The sequence below is a fragment of the Falco punctatus genome (genome assembly GCF_963210335.1).
Source record: "Falco punctatus genome assembly, chromosome: 4".
In the NCBI taxonomy this organism is placed as follows: domain Eukaryota; kingdom Metazoa; phylum Chordata; class Aves; order Falconiformes; family Falconidae; genus Falco; species Falco punctatus.
In genome coordinates, this window is record NC_137583.1 from 110,132,942 (window position 1) to 110,149,990 (window position 17,049).

The window sequence follows — 17,049 nt, forward strand, 5'->3', positions numbered from 1 at the left end:
GCTGCTTACAAAATAAATTAATCCCACGGGCCTCCTGTGCTAAAGGATCATTGATCATTTTCATAAGAGCACAGAAAGCATCCTTTTCTGCAAATAATGAATGAGTTGCTGGTCCAAAAATGAGACTATTGAGGCAGCTAAATATTTACCAGGGTGATGAATTTTTTGAAGTGGACTTCAGTTTCTCATCACACATTTGACAACCTGCGGATGCCTAACGACCTAGTGACAACTGCCCATCAAGCCTAAAAGCTATCATTTGCTCCTACAGGATTCTAACCACAAGTGGGTCCAGTTAGTGAAAGCAGAGAAAAGACAGTCTCCTTTTAAATATCCATCCCCCAAGTCTTCATCCTGGTATAAATCACTGTCATTCCATTGACTTCAGTGGGTTTATGCCAATTAACACCAGCTGACAGTCTAGCCCCATATTTAGTAAAAGCTAGTTTCCTAGCCTAATGGGGTTGATTCAGACCTTTTGCTTACCAGGCAACTTTGCCACAGGGAATTAATTTTTTATTTTTTTTTTTTTTTCCCCAAAAATGGACTTAAAAATTACCAAAGGCCAGTTCTGACTGCCTTGTTATTTATGATCCTGGGGTTTGTTTTATGAGGACAAGATATGCCTGTGATGCCCTTTGCCAACACCTCCTCGACACTGGTAAGCATGAGGGCTGGGTACCACTTGGCTGCTGCCTCCCTCCCAGCTGCACACACAGTTTGCACCGTGCTTTGCTGTTCCTCAGCAAAAAGGTACAGCAGAAATGCAAAATACGGACATGCCATTTTTACCTCCACCTTGCTTAGAAAATCTACCTGAATTGGAAGCCTTTCTCCTCCACTTGACCACAACAAAATGCCCCGGATGTTCAACCTGGGATGAACGTGGTGCCTGGGGGAGCTCTGCCTTCAAATTTAGCAGGACTGCTGCTGCTGCGAGCAGGGCCGTGGAGTGACCATCCAGACTTGCCACTCGTTAGCAGTCAGCAGTCAGCCCGTGACGCCCGGTGTGTGCAGGCAGTGTGGGTGCGCCTGGGCCAGCCCGGCAGCGCGGGCAGCAGTGCACGAGCAGCCGCAGCTGCCTGTTCCCTGACTTGGAAACAAAGGCACTTGACAGGGGCAAGAGTGCAAGCACAGTCAGAGCCGGGGAGCCAGCGAAGCAGTAATCCAGGGAGTCAGTAGATCAGCTGTGGGTATGGAAGGAGAGCGAGGAGCGGAGGGTGGCAGTGAGGGGGGGGGGGAGAGCTGGCAGGTCTATTTGAATATCAGGCTCTGCCACACTCGGGGCTCCACTGACAACTTCATTACCTCCACATATAAAAATGACTGCAGGGTAATGCAAATGGCTTTTGCGTCGTACACTCGCCTGTGTTCTGCGTGCCGGCTGCAGGCCGAGGAGACCTGCAATGGAGCCTGGAGGCAGACAAGCTTTTGTCCAATTTAATAGGATATCTCTTCAAGGCATAATCCTTCCTTCCCACTCCCCATGCATTATGGAGTCCGGTGACCTGGCTCTTAAGGCATGGGGAGGGAGGGGGGGGGTCTGTCTCCGGCTTGACCTCATCTGTCAATCACCGGAGAAAGAAAGCAGGGGGAGAAGGAGGGAGGGATGCCTATCTATCTATAAGAAATTTCTAATGAATGTTAAGCAAATTTCCTACAGCCTGACACGGTGATCTAATTAATATTATAGAAATGTCGACGGAATATCATTCTGCAGATAGGATTTATCACCTTGAACTGCTGCATAACTGATGGTGAAGGAATGGGCACCCCCGTCCCCCCTGATGCTGATTAAATTAGACATAAGCATCAATATGTTACTTATTGGAGACTAGAATTTCATGCTATTACTCTTCAGTTAATCAGAGAACTGTATCTTTTTTTAAAAGATATCAGACTCCCAGTTCTGCTTGTCTGATAAAACAGAAGAAAGGTTTGACTATACGACACTCACTGTGTGGGGGAAAAATGCAAAAAGAAATTCTACCTAAAGCAGGCTGAAAGGTCCTGCAATGACTTTGGGAAAGCTTGTCCTGAATGCACCTGACCCAAAATTCAGGGTGCTGTTGATTCAGACGAAAGGAGCAGGAACATAATACCATTGCCCCTTTATTGAGCATAAAAAGACCGGTGAGGAGGAGGCCTGTCCTTCATTGGCCCAAGATGTTTGAAGACAAGTCCTTTCCTGCTATACAAGGTGCACCCAAGCCTTATTCCTTGGAGCAAGGGCACTGAGAGCGCCTGAGAGCACTAGGCTGTGGCACGGCTCTGATGCCTCTTCCCCAAACCAGTCACAACCCAATGGGCTCTGGCATTTACCTACCTATCAAAACCTGGAAGTACAGAGTAAGCCTTAAGCTCTTCTTGTGAGGAGTTTAATCTTAATTATTCATTGTTAGGGGACTCCCATGCGTGAGCAGCGAACGCCGCTTTCCACAGTAGTACACAACACCTGAAGCGGGCTGTTTTTTTCTAGACTTCCCTCTGTTCAGCCCTTATCATCCTTCATCAAAGGATGTGCACAGAAAACTGTTCCTCTTCATCAAAAAAGAAACTTTGTTCGATGCTGTATGATCAGAGCACCTCAGCACTGGAACAACACCAATAAAGATACCAGTGGTTGAAATAACCGACTTTTTCTTTATGTGTTTAATGCCTAGCAGGAATGATTACACACACACACAAAAAAAAAAAAGGGGGGGGGGCAGTGCTAGCTCCCATATTTTGCAATGACACAGCTATGAAAGAAGGTAGACCCATTCCTGAACATGTAACTAGGCAAAATGGGATGAGTCTAAGCATAGGAAAATTGTGACAGAATATCAGGAAACATTTCCTCACAGTGAGGACTTCAATTGTGTAATGGTCACCCCAGGGAAGTGATAGAAGTCTTGGCACTTGAGTAATTTAAAATTAGAGTGGGTAAAGCACAGGGGAATATCCTGTTGGGAGCAATCCTGTATTGATAGTTGAATAGGCAGAGTCACCTAATTGGTCTTTTCAGGCAGAAGTGGGAGTCTGTGATGACTGATTTGTCCCTTAGGCATTAGGTTGCAGAATGACCATTTTGCATCACTAAATGCCTGTTCCTGATTTTCTGGTTGGGCAGTTTAATGCATTTCCAAGCTTGACTAGCAGAGATGAATATTGTTGCATCCTATATGGGGCATAAAAATGTTAAGCTTGAAAGAAGCTCTTACGGCAGATAAGAGGATTTGTGATTCTGATCCAAAACATTGTGATTAAAATCTAACAGTGTGATGCAAAATTTAATGAATGGCTGTCAGCATCCTTTTGCTCAGGGTTCGATTTCACAAGCCGTTTAATTTTGCACTGCTACCAGCAGCAGCAACCCTGCCACCTCACAATGCCGGCAACCGCTGCCTCCCCATCTTCTCCCTTGTGCCAGCACTAGCAACTGTGGGGCTGCACGGTCAGCTAGACCTCTAAAAATGAAGTTACCTTGCAACACCTCCCAAATTGTAGTGCTCAGCCAAATCAGCTCCCAAAGAATCTGCCTGCTGCGCTGGGTGGATGCTGAGGCCAGCAGAAGTGAGGGATACGGATATGCAGCTTCAGGTTGGGGGCTTTCAGCGACATCCCAGACTTAAGCCAGCTTCTGCTGATCAGCAAATCCAGCACTCCTTATTTTAATGCTTTGAAAAAATAAGGCAGAGCCAGTATAAGCACTTTGCTGTGGTTGCGTGGTCGGTCTCCAAGAGCTTTAGCTACCTTAGGGCCATCGTGTGATGACCTTCCCTCTAAGCTCCCCAGTGGAAGTCGGATCCAGCACAGATTCATAGCACGGGATTCAGCTCAACACATTTAGCAGCCTCAAAGTCAGGCTTCCAGCCGGAGGTTTCTGCAGCCCAAGAAGAGAGTGGGTGTCTCCAGAGGGTGATTCACCTCCTGTATCTCAGGCTTAGCCTCAAGCACCAGCTTCAGGCTGGGATGAATCTCAATGATTGTGGAGGGAGCCCAGGTGACTCATTCAGACTAGATATCTAATTTTCCACAGTGAAAGTGAGCTGGGTTGAATGCCTATCCTTGGATATAGAGAATTGGTCCATGAAGTGCTTGTGCTAATGATAAGATTCAAAATGATGTTGAAATATTGTTTTAAATATACATTTAGCAATCAAATCTTCTTTCGGAGAGGGAGCTCTGAAAAATACCTTTTGGGATAGAGAAATGTTCTTTGTGCTCCCGCAATGACAGTTCTCTGTCTCAAACAGGTGTTTCATCTCTTTCTCACATTTTTCTCAGGCCCCAAGGGGCATAAACTCACAGATTAATTTTGTTTTGTTTTTTTTATTAACTAGAACCATTTTTTCCTTAATCTGCAAAAAGCAGAAACAACTTGATGGCAAGCTAAGGTGAAGGGGTGGTAAGGGTGACATGGGCCATACCCCACTGTTAAAGCCAATTAGTTTGGCTCATCTATTCCTGGATCCGGGCACAGCCACACAGCTCCTCACCCAGGTCACCTGCCCTTGGCAATACATTAAGGTTTCTGATTGCGTGGACCAAATCACCCATGGCCCAAGAAATACTCAGATGCTCCACTCCACTCAAAATGATGGTGTCATGATCGTTACAGACAGTTACAGACTTGGACCTCTAAGTGTTGAGCTTTTCTGCTGGGTGTATGTTATAGGAAGACACACATTGTGTGAAGACTGTGGCTACGTGACCTGTGCTGAAGCAGGAGATGGCACACCACACAAGTAAAGGTACACGTGTGTCACCCACCATCTTGTACTGCCTGTGTCCTACCCCCCCCGACAAATGTGCCGTCACATTTGCTCTTGTGTATAAGCATTCATTCATCAACTTCAGTCCTAAAATACCAGGAGATAAATACAATGCATTTCCCTTTTAAATCTATAGGAACTCCTGTGTCCTAAGGAAAGCAAGACCGAGGTATAAGATTGACTTTCAAGTACACAAAGCTGCAGAAAACCTCTGCTTTGATAGCTGTCTGTTGGCAGAGCGATGATAAAGTGCACCTTCCCAGCACAACTTGAAGACTTCTCTTATTACAGATTTAAAGAAGAGATGAGGAAAATGTATAGCGATTGACTAACATTCTCTAAATGATGAAATACAGTAAGAGAGGAATGATAACTTTCCTTTTCAGCAACTGCTCTAACCTACACTAATGAGTAGACTGTTAGGGATTTTCTTCCTTAGCATTTCTCATTATTAATAAATTTTGCACTGACAACTATAAAGTGAACACTTTGGATTTATGCACCTAACCTAATTACATATGCTGCATGTACGCATTTCATTATTTACTTGACAGATTCATTCCTTGATACCATAAATAATTAAAGAAGGATCAAATATTAACAATCAGATACACGTTAATTCTCCTCAAATCAGGGGAAACAAACACATTTTATTTTCTGTTCAATAAAAATCGAATAAAATGCTTTCATTAGAAGGAGTTAAAAAATAGGTAAAGTTCTTGAGTGTCATTTTTATTTTGCATAGAGTGAAAATTAAAATGTCCAGCTGCTCTCTAGTCCCTTTACAGGAACACATATAGCAATTTTAATAAGTATAAAAGGTTAGTAATTCCTTTTTGACAGTTTCTAAATGAAACATTTTGGTTTAGTGTTTGTCAGGCAATCTCAAAGGGAGGTGACTTCAAATGTAAAGTCTGATCCTGTCCCCACGAATGTCAACCACAAATTCATACTGATTCAGCTGGATGGCAGCCATCCCATTATCTCCTATACACAAGCAATTCATTTTTTTTTCCAACCTAAACCCCCAAATTCGCCCCCTTCCCCCAGGCACAATCGGCTGAACAAGGGCTGATCCTGCTCACTGTGAGCACTGGCAGTGCCCGGGGGTAGCCAAGAGACCTCTGTGTGCAACACCTCCAGGGTTCAGCCCCACTGAGAATAAAAGGTGAAATCCTGCTCCTGCCCCTTTCTGCCACTGTGGTACGTCCTCTCTGGAAGCATCCCACTCTGGCTTCGGTGGGGTTTTCTCTGGAGGCATCCCACTCTGGCTTTGGTGGGGTTTTCTCTGGAAGCATCCCACTCTGGTTTCGGTGGGGTTTTCTGCAGAGGGTGTTGCACAGCAGGAACCAGGCAAGGCAACCCTCTCTGGCCCAGGACTCTGCCAGGTCGGTGCAGCCCCTCCTGTGCTGGGGTGACTGGGAGGCAAGAGCTGCCCTGCCAGTCCCAGGAGCCGCTGGGGACCTCCAGGGTTAGGCCTCTTCTCAGAACAGCTATTGCTTAAGCTTTGAGTTATAATTAAATCTTCAGGCAAATTATTTGTGATGAAAAGCTGCTCCCGGTCACAAACCTGTACAAACCCTCTTGCCTGTTGTGCCACTGAAATTGATGTTTAAATATTTTTATACACATTATTCAATATCTCCATTTGATCAAAAATATTCTCCAATTTGAACAAATTTACTTTTGGATATCACATCCTACAATTTTATCATTTTAAAGGTGTTAAAAATTCATAGATTGCCACATTATTCATCATGCAAGATTAATGCCAGCCTGACAGGTTTTGCAAAGACAGGGGTTCTTTTTTTTCTAAGTACATATACCATATCTGTGTAAGATGTACCTCAGTTGTTGAATATTGATTATTCACATCTCCTTTCTTATTTCTGATGCTAAAGAGAGAATATTAGGGCGTGATTGTCAGGGTTAGTGTCTCTCTGACCTACACATGTACTATTAATAATTTATGAGTTGATTTGAAATAGATCTCTGTGAAATGAGCTGACAATAAGCAGGGCTGTCTAAGATGACAAAAATTCAGAACAGGCCAACTCATGTACATCAGCTTCCCGGTTTCAATCTGAAAACAAAACGAAACAAAAACATAATATGCCTTACACGGGAGTTAGGGATTTATTATTTGAATACACCAAGCAACATCACTGTTCAATATTAAAAGTTATGCCTGGATGATGCAACTGATACATTAGTCAAACTTTTTAAAGTATTACACTTATTCAACTATAGAAAAAATATAGATATGAAGCATGAATGAGCAATAAAAGGTATTTCAATCTGTTGGTCAGCCCTGCAGTTGCTTCATGAGCATCTGCTTACAAACACAGAGCCAGCTCACAGACTCCTAATTCCATTTAAGAGTTGTCTCCCTGAACCCAAAGAAGATAAAAATAACAAAGGTCAAGATCTGCAAAGGCAGCTGCTGCATTGGCTTGAGGTTGCCTAACATCTGACGGGAGCTCTTTGACAATTAGCTTTATGGGGTTTTCTGCTTTAAAAGCCTTCTTCCATTGCACTTTGCTCTTTGTTTAGATCACGTTCACAGACTTACCGAGGATGCCCCATTTAAGGGGCGTCCTCAGGAGCAGACCTGTAAAAGACGGTCTGTCTCCCAACCACTGATGCCAGGCACGTCCTGCCAAGGTGCCTGTGGCAGAGCTGCACCCCGCTGGAGCCGCTTGCGCAGAGGAAGGGTCTCCCCTGGCAAGGGGTGGTGGGAGTACAGGGTGTCCTGCCAGAGCAGGGCAGGGGCGGCCAACCCCTAGGACCACCAAGGGCGGGCTTAGGTGCAGCGGTAGGGAGACACATCTAAGAAACCACAATGGGGCTGCCCAGTGCTTTTCAAAGGGCACTCCTAGTAGTTTCACAGGAACACTGACTCTGCCAGCTCACCCAGGAGAAGCACATCTAGTAAACTGCAGGCTTCGTAGCCTAACATTTGGATTCTCCACGTCTACCTTCTTCTTTTCTTGGCTGCTGGGCTAAACATGTTTGTTATTCACTGACAAAGTGCATTTCTGGTTTCCTTGTCACATGCACTGCTGTGATCCTGAGCCCTTAACTGGGACAAAAATATGGCATGTAAGAGTTCAGGTTTTTTAAAATGCGTGTGATGAAAAAAAAAAAAAAAAAAAGTAGGAAAAGCAAAAGTCTAGCTGACCTTAACAGGAAGGAGACTGTTCCTTAAACCACAAACAGCTAACAGGCACAGGGAAACTAGTTAATACCTTGTTACAAATCTGAAATAAAGATGTTCAGCCGAGGAAATCACATCGAGCAGCACAAGCTAGAGCAGCACAGAGCAGCGTGTCAGAGTCACAGGGGTGTTACGGTGACACAGACAATGAAACAGGATGACAGCAGCTCTTCTTGGTGGGAGGGTTTTCACCATCTGTCTCCTGGGAGTTTTGCTGCACATCCTTTGTAGGAAACCTTTCCACCAAAAGTGGCAGCAAGCCCTTTGGAAGTCTTATTGATATTCTTCCTCAGTGCTGTAAAGTATGCTGTAGACAGGAGATGACAGTTGCCTTACCGTGAGCAAGGGAAGAGCAGGGGGCTAACACCAGCACTGACATACTCCAGTAAAAGTGCATCGCTGGCATCTCGGAACAAGAAATGAATCAGGAGGGAGAACTGACTCGTAATCCCAAGCCCAGCCATCAGCTGAAGTGGTTATTTATTATTTGCGGTACAGAGCACCAAACGTGTGCTTCCCAGACAAATCAGGGGGCAAGGTCCTTGCCCTGAAGAACTTACAATTTATGCAGCCGACGCTGTGAGATGCTGCAGGCCCTCCCGGGAAGATCAGAGCAATTTCATCTCACGATCATTTTGGTGCATCTCGGGAGGTCTCGGCTCTCTTGCTAACACAAATGGTTCTTCTGACCCCAGGGGATGACTCCTGTAAGCGAGGATGGTTTGGTTGTTAATCTCTGCCCCGCAAAAAGTAAAATCCTTTCTCTGCCTGTAGAGTTTCTGCATGTGCACGGTATTAACAGCTGCCTAACCGAGAGGGGAGCTTGAACTCCGCAGATCTACCAGGGGAGCAGCAAAGCACCATGCATTCAAGTGGCAGAATTCGGCAAGCATCCCTTAACGAGCCCCAGAGTACCGTTACCTAGGGGGGAAGCTGGGCTGAGCAAAACCACGGCAAGTGGTGCAAACACTGCATGAGCAAGAGCAGGTGACCCTCCTGCTGGTGACATCCCTGACACCATCTGCAGCCAAAGCGGTCCCCCTTGGTTGGGGCAGGAGAGCTTGAGCCAGGGGCCCCTCCTTGTCCTCCCTGCTATGGCAGAACCTCCAGAGGATCCTTCTGCAGGAGCTGCATTTCACTTTATAAAGCCAAATCTTTGAAGTCTCCTTCCCAATTTATGCTCACATGGGAATTAGGGCACTGCCTTCAAATTTCAGGGGGTGCTAAGGGTGATGGTCATGAATGAGTGCAAGCGTATCACCACCCTTGCCATGAACTGACTCCCCAAATCGTTTTTCACTAAATTTAGTGTTCAGGTCTATACTTCCTCGTGTTTCACCCAGAAAAATCCCAACTACGTAATTCCCAGACCAGCAAAATGCTTTGTGGACTCCGGAGCCCTGAAGTAGCCCAGAATGCTCCTCGCCTGACAGGATGCGACACATCAGTGCACATCCAGCTCATCAATCCAATGCATCAATGAGTTTGCCATCTTCAGAAGGAAACACAAGCCTTGTCTTTTTACAATGGCTCAAACATCATCCAGGAACAAGGAGGGACAAACTAAACCAAGGAACTTCCTAATGGCTCTCTTCTGTGGGAAAGAGGAAAGATAACATTGTACTTCTGGCTTTTGGAAAGGACAAGAACTGTTTTATTTACAGGCAGTGGCCTGTGCTGATAAATGCACTGTAGGAAGCCATTGTGATTAGCAAGAAACAGAGCAGGAGGGAAAAAGCCAGTAAAGCTCCAGGCACAGCACAATGCCCTGTCCTTGGCACAGTCTTCATCTCCTGCTCAGAAGCGATCGTTGCTTTGTACAAACAATGCAGAACCAAGGATAAGCTCACAGACTTTTGGGGAAGTGTCTCAGCCACTGCCCCAAGAAGAAGACCTGGTCAGAAAGCAAAATATGAACCTGAAGGGATTCTACTTGGATTGAATCAAATGGGATGTCGCAGTCCAGAAAACTATATTTACCAATAATGCTTGCATTTGAAGTCAATTTTTGAGACTTTTTTTTTTTTTATTGGTAGTACAGAAGGCCAGATCACACATCCCATTGGCAAAACAAATTTACGTGGTGTGAGGAGGTCTGCTGGAATCAGCTGAACAGGCAACACAACTTCAGTTCGGGAAGTTTAAAGCCCAGGTTTGCAGTGCTTGTTCACACAAACAGTCTTTACTCACGCGAGTAGTCCCAAACTATTTTTATAAGTACCATCATGGATGGATGAGTAAAGACTGAAAGATCTGGCAAAAATCAATCTTTCCTGTAGTTTGTAGTCAACATCAACCCTGCTCCCTTCAGTCCGCTTCCAATAACACTACCTGATATCAAGACCGCAGCACTTCTGCAAGTGTCCCTCAGAGAAAATCCTGTTAGTGCTGCTTATTTAACTAAACTAAACAAGATGCCCTAATTGCTTCTCTCTTCTCACCTCCTGTTTTTTTATTAGCAAGGGGAGTGAGTAACCTCCTTTTTCCAAAATAGACATAAATCTCTGTTCTGAATGCTGCAGCCCAAAGGATAATCAGCCCAAAATTTTCAGAGGCAACAGGTGCCGGAGGGAGTTTGGTTTCGAAGTGCCAGAGTGCACAGCACTTGGAAGCAAAAAGTAAGTCCTTTTCAAGTGTTTCAAGCCAAACATAAAAAACTGGGGCCTCTCTGCTACCTCTTAGGAACACTTTGTGCTGATAGCTGGGGTGAGATTTTCACAAGCAGCACGGCACTTTGTCCCTGCCAGCAGGTAAAGCGGTGGTGGAGCCCAGCAGTGGGAGGATCACTGGTCCTCCCTTATCTGCAACAGACGCCCCGTATATCCCTGTGCATCTCCTCAGTCTTCCTCAGTTTCCCCAGCTGTAAAATAGTAGATCCTGTTTATTGTAAGGCTGAATTAATCCTTCATCACAAAAGGCTTTGAGATTCTGGTAGGAAAGCTTTATCATAAACACAGACAAATTATTAACTTCCTATGTCCCGCCAGTGATGTGCTGACTCTGGTGCCAAGGGGAACTTTGACTTCCCAGCAAAATTCAAACCATCCAGGAGCCAAACTTGCTTTAAGACTTCCTTTTTTGTGTGATCAAATCAACGTTTCGATGGATAGACATTCATATCCCACCTCCCCTCCCAGTGCCTTAGATGATTAGAAGTAGCAAGAGTTGTGGGTCACCTATAGAGCAGAAAATAGTAATAAAAGACAAGATTGATATAAACGGCACTTACAAGGTGTTTCTTGCCATATAGTAAGAAGCTATCCTACTGCTAGATACAGGTTACTTTTCCAACAATTTTATTCTCCGGCGCTAAGTACCAGTGTCCCAAGGTGGGCATCCACTGGGTTACTTTTCTGTCATAGGACTGGGTCTCCCAAGGCTCTCACACACCCAAGGGAGTGAAGGGCTCCTTCAGGGGATGAGTCAGAGCAACTAAATTTGTTTAGGAACCACCTCCTCGGGCTCACGTTAGCTTTTGAGAAAAACTCTCCCTACATCTTAGGTTCTTCAGTCTCATAACTCAACACACAGAACCTTCAAATGAACCTTGGAAGTAAAAGACGGTGTGCGGACACAAATGGGAACACAGGTGCACTGGACTTTGTTGGTGAACTACTGTCCCACACTGAGGTCTCTAATTAAAGGCCAAAGTCACGGTAAGAACGCTGGGCGCAGGCTATATTTCTACCTGACAGCTATTGCCTTCAAGGAACGTAAGAACTGGGTCAGACCAGCAGTCCTTGTGATTCTGAATCTGCTCTTGGACAGGGGTCACCAGGAAGTGCCAAGAGAAGACCACAAGGGCAGGACAGGAATAAGGTGATGCCTCCCTCCTGGGATACCTGCCCAGCTCTCAGCCTCACACTGGCTTCGCAGGGACAAAAGCACAAGCCCAAATTCTGGCAAAAAAAAATCCCAACAAAATAAATAGTCATGTATCCAGAAAAACACAGCTCGGGGATTGAGCTGCTAAAATATCTCAGGGGGTCAGGGCCCAAGGGAGGGATGTTCTGAAGAACTCAGGTCTCCATTTTCAAGTGTTTAACACCCCCACCTGACCCAGGCTTTTAAGAGAGCTTGGCCACCCATGGCTGCTGGCTGCTTCTTTCTTGCAAAAACCCTTTTAAGATGTATTGCTTATATAGGAAATAAAATAGAATAAAGATTGCTGATGCTTGGCTCAGAGGTGTGACTTCTGACAAATCACAAGTGCTCCTTTTCCGAAGCACAAGAAGATACTGTTCTTTTAAACCTGTTTTAAGTACCTGTGTAAACAGCAGGAAATAAGAACCTATGAGAAGTCTTAGAAACTGGAAATATATAGCATTTTGAGGGCACGAACACACAAAAAATAAAGTAGTCCACTTTATCATTGCTATTATCTATTATTATCATGCATTGAAGACTCAGGACTTAAGATAAATGTAAGTATTCCAAAAACTTCTAGAATACTAGGAAATAAATCCAGAACTTCATTTACTACCTATTGCCTTTCAGAAACAAAAAACCATTTTCACCATATTTGAAAATTACTGTGTGAAAATGTTCTCTACTTCAAAGCAGACATTTTCCTGTTTTCAGGAAAAAAATTAACCATAGCACACTCAAAAAGGCCACCTATTGGTTCAAACAAGAATGTCATTTTTAATCCGAGTGCCATCAGAATTTTTTCACCTTCAGCATATGCAGCACCAAGTTTTTTCCACTGACTTCAGCTGAACCAGTGTTTGATATTTCTTAACCACTTCCACTGTGAAATTAGCATTTCATATCTGCACAGAAACTAAAACAGGCCTTTGGTATTGGTGTAAGTTGCAAAATACCTAAAGCAAATGTATTTATGTTCAGAAGGTTTAGCTGTGGGGTTTTTTCTTCATTCATTTTTCTATATCAAGTGTTTGCTTTGCTTTCTGACCAACCATCAAAAAACAAAAATAGTGTAAGAATCTGACAAAATACCTAATCTCAGCTGATGACTTACCTACAAGAAAAAAAAAAAAAAGAGGGGAAGACACTAGTAATAAATACTGAATTTAATTTTGCAGGTACCCAAAATCACGGGTGTCACAGGAAACTTTACAACTCAAGCACAGGTTAAATATATCCACGGGAAGGAATCAGCGAAAGTGCAAATACATATAATTACAATATTCATTTAAACTTTAAAATGCTTTGTTTTGCTGTTTGAAATAATTCTAAGCTCTGGCATATGCTGGCACATTTAAGATGGAAATTAGCTGTACCTGATCAACATGTTAACAAGAGGAACATTTGAGTGAAACCTATAGCTGCAGTAGTACCGAGGGGTTTGCCACTCCCGATTGCTAAAAAGCAGCAGAAATACTCGGTGAGACAATGGTGGAGTCGGGGCTGTGTACCACCATAAAAGATAAATTATTCCCTACCTCTGGGGGAAATCTGAGCTAGTTGACATGTGTGAAGATGTTTCAATTTATCAGGAGACAGTCAGACAAAAGATATTCTTTGAAGGAGCACAATCCAATTGTAATCTGTTGGGTTGGGTTTGGTTTTTTTTTTTTTTTTTGTTTAAAATCAAGGAGATTAAAGCTACTATCTGGATTATTAGTTGACAACTAGGAGAGCAATGCAAAGGCTACCACAGAGCTAGACCTAACCCTCCAAGTAAGACATGGAAGTCCTTCCCCAAAGACTTTGCAGTTTGGGAAGGGCACGTCTCCAGCACCAAGTGCTCAGTCCCATGGCGAGTCCTCGGTGTAGGACTGAATGCTCCAGTTCTGGTAGCAGGATTCACCCCAACGCACTGATGGGAGACAAAGCCAACACGCACACGAACAAAGTTGTCCAGAGGATTTGAGCCACAGAGGCCTTATTGGCTGCATTTTATTTTTAATCTGCATTTGCCACTACAGCCTTTGCAAACAATCATGGGTTTACTGTCCATACCCCAGTTTTACATCTTTTCCCTTCTCCCAGTCATTATACAGACGTGATCCACAGGAGCAAACGGCGTATCTAAGCAATCGTGGAGGGAAAATGTTCAACTACCGAAAAGCATAAAGCAAAGAAACGATGAGAATAGGAAAAATACCCCTTTACCTTTGCACGGCATTTGTCGCAAGAGTAGGTAAACACTTTGCAGGGAGAAAGACGATGATGCCTCATGGAAACCTTTTAAAGCCATTTCTAACAACTGCATTCACTACCAGAGCAGTCATTAACAGGTTGCCAGGAGAGAAAATAAAAGCTCCTAGCCTGCTTCCACGCAGCCTGCATTCTATGTTATTACTATTACATCAATGCCTAGAAATGATAATGGGATGAGGGCCCTCCCCGGCCAGGCACCATGGAAAACCATTCTGAAAGGTTATCGTGAACCAGCAGACAAAGGGAGTTCTCTTACTCTTGTCTTTGTGTGTGGGAAGTTGAGGCATATCAGGTGCCGAGGTCACCCCTGCCACAGTGGCATGGAGGCTCGTCCTCATACCAGATCTGGTCCTTACCCACCCTCAGCATCCTTTTCCCTGCCGGGGAGGGCATCCTGGTCCAGGCTGGAAGACAGGTACCCCCTGGTCCCCACTTCCCCAGGATCACCACCCAAACCTCTCTATCCTTAAATCCCTCTGGCTCTTGGCAGCCCAGAGCCGGCGCCCAGCACCTCTGACGCTGCGGCCCCGAGTGCTCTGTGGCTCGCGGGAGGCTCGATCTAGAGGCCTGGCGAGGGGCTGCAAGCCGCACGCTGGTGCTGCGGACCTGTCCTTTGGCCACTTGCACTTTCTGCCCTGAAAGGGCTGCCTTCGGGGTGTTTTCCTTGCCACAGGACCGGGACAGCCCTGCACTGGTGCCTCCGCACTCCAGGATACATCCCTCCTCTCCCTCCCCTGCTCCGCTCCACACATGAATACATTTCTTTTTTTTTTTTTTTTTTTCTTTTGGTATTTATTTTTTTTTCTCTTTCCCATTACCCCTTTAATGCAGAGCAGGGCTGCTGATTACAAAAGAGGCAGTTTGACTCCAGCAATAGGTCTTCTTCACTAATCCTCACTGTCATGGAAATTCCAGCTGCTACAAGAATAAGAGGCTCAATCCATATTTGCCAGCTCTAATATGAAATCTGTCAGGGCTCAAATTAATGAGTTCCAAATTCCTTACATCACGATAACAGGTTAAGACTGGTCAATTAATTACATAAATCCTTCCCGATTCATTGTGCATTTTCAGGCAAGATTGTGTCTTACATAACCGGGTGACACAGGGCCTTTTGGCTCCTGTTGTTCCGCAGAAAGGGCTCCGCTTAAGTGCCGCCCGCCTGCCACCGGGCTGCGAAATGTCACGCCTCGGCTTTGCACTGGCCCCTAATTGCTTTTGTGTAAAAGATATTAAAAGAAAAGAAAAAAAAAAAGAGGGGAAAAAAAAAGGAAAAAAAAGGAAAAAAAACTAGGGAAAAAAAAAAAGGAAAAAAAACAACCCAACCCAGAACCAACACAAAAAGAAAACCCCGCGGGGCCCGGTGCGCGGGGGGCAGAGGGGCTGCCCCAGGGAGGCAGGTGCAGCTTTCCCCCCCCCCCCCCGCTGAGCCCCGTCCCAGCGCGGTGGGCGCCTCCCTGTGCTGCCGGGAAGCGAAGCCGCGCGGCAGCGGGGGGCGCTCGGGGATGGCGGGGGGAGCGGCAAAACCGAAAAATAAACGGAAACGACGTTAGAGCCCCCGCCGCCGCGGCCATGAGGGGCGCTGCCAGCCCGGGGGTCGCCGCCCCGCGCCTCTCGCTGCCCCACAGCGCCCCCTGGCGGCACCACGGCGGCGGCCGGCGCGGGGGGCAGGAAGGAGCCCGCGGCGGGGCGCAGCGACGGGCTGCGGGGGGGGCGGGGGGGGGGCGCGCAGCTCCCGTCTCCGCGCCGCCCCCCGCGGGGAGAACCGGGCGACTGCCGCGGCCGCGCGTGGGCGCGGGACTGGAGAGGGGGCGCTGCGTGCGTGCGTGCGTGCGGGCGGGCCCCTCCGCCCCCGCCCCGGCCCGCTCCCCCCCCCCTCCCCCCGCCGTTGCCATGGGCTGCGGTTGCCACGAGTTACCGGATCAAGGCCCGGCGGCTCCGCTGCCTGACAGCCGCCCCCTGCCTCCCCCCGCCGCCGCGACCGCGGGCACGCGCGGGCGCGCACGCAGCCGCGCTCCCAGCCCTGCGCCCCGGGGCGGGGCGGGGCGGGGCGGCCCCAGGTAAGGCTCTGCCCCCGCTGCGCTCCGCTCCGCTCCGGGCGGCCCCGGGGCAGGGCCGGGGCGCGGTGGCGGAGAGCGGCGCTCCTGCCTCCCGGCGCCCCGCGGACGCTCCCTGCTGCAGCCCGTTCCTTTGCTTGTTCTCCAGCGCCCCCCCCCATTTCTGTTAAGCCCTCCCCTTCCCCCGCACTCGCCGCTCGTACGCGGAGCTTCCCCCCCCCCGGCACCGCCGCCCCCGCCGCCCCCCTGCGTGACAGCGCCTCGCACATTGACCCAGGGGGCGCCGAAGCCCGGAGGGGGGTCCCGGTAGCCGGGGGAGGAGGGGGGGGGCCGGTGGCCGCTCTGAAAGGTGACGCGAATGGTCTCCTGCGGGGGTCCGACGGCCCACGGCAGCGCAGCAGCTCAGCACCCCACAGAGCACTTAGAACGCCGGAGAGGAGAAGGATCGCATCTTTCCTGAACGTTCTAGGCCTTTCCCGAGCCCGGCCATCACGGTTTACATTTTTGCAACATTTGTAAAAAAAAAAAAAAAAAAAAAAAAAGCTGGAGGAGAAACGTCCTCGCCGGCAGGCCCGGGGGGACCGGCCGCAGCGGGACACGCGAGGGCCGCCGTGCTTCCCGCGGCCGAACGCACGTTGCAAAGGACAACAGGGCCAGTCCCAGCACCCCTGTACGGAACAGAGGGCTCCGGAAAAAATGTCAACAGCACATGACAAAAAAAAACAAAACAAAAAACCACCAAACACACACAAAACCCAAAAACAACCAAAAAAACCCCCACCAAAACCAACCACGGACACAGAATTTTGCAGTGTTACATGACAGGGCATTTTAAAAGTCAACGTTTTCTCAACGCTTATAAAACTTCATTGCTATTAAAACCGTAATTTAA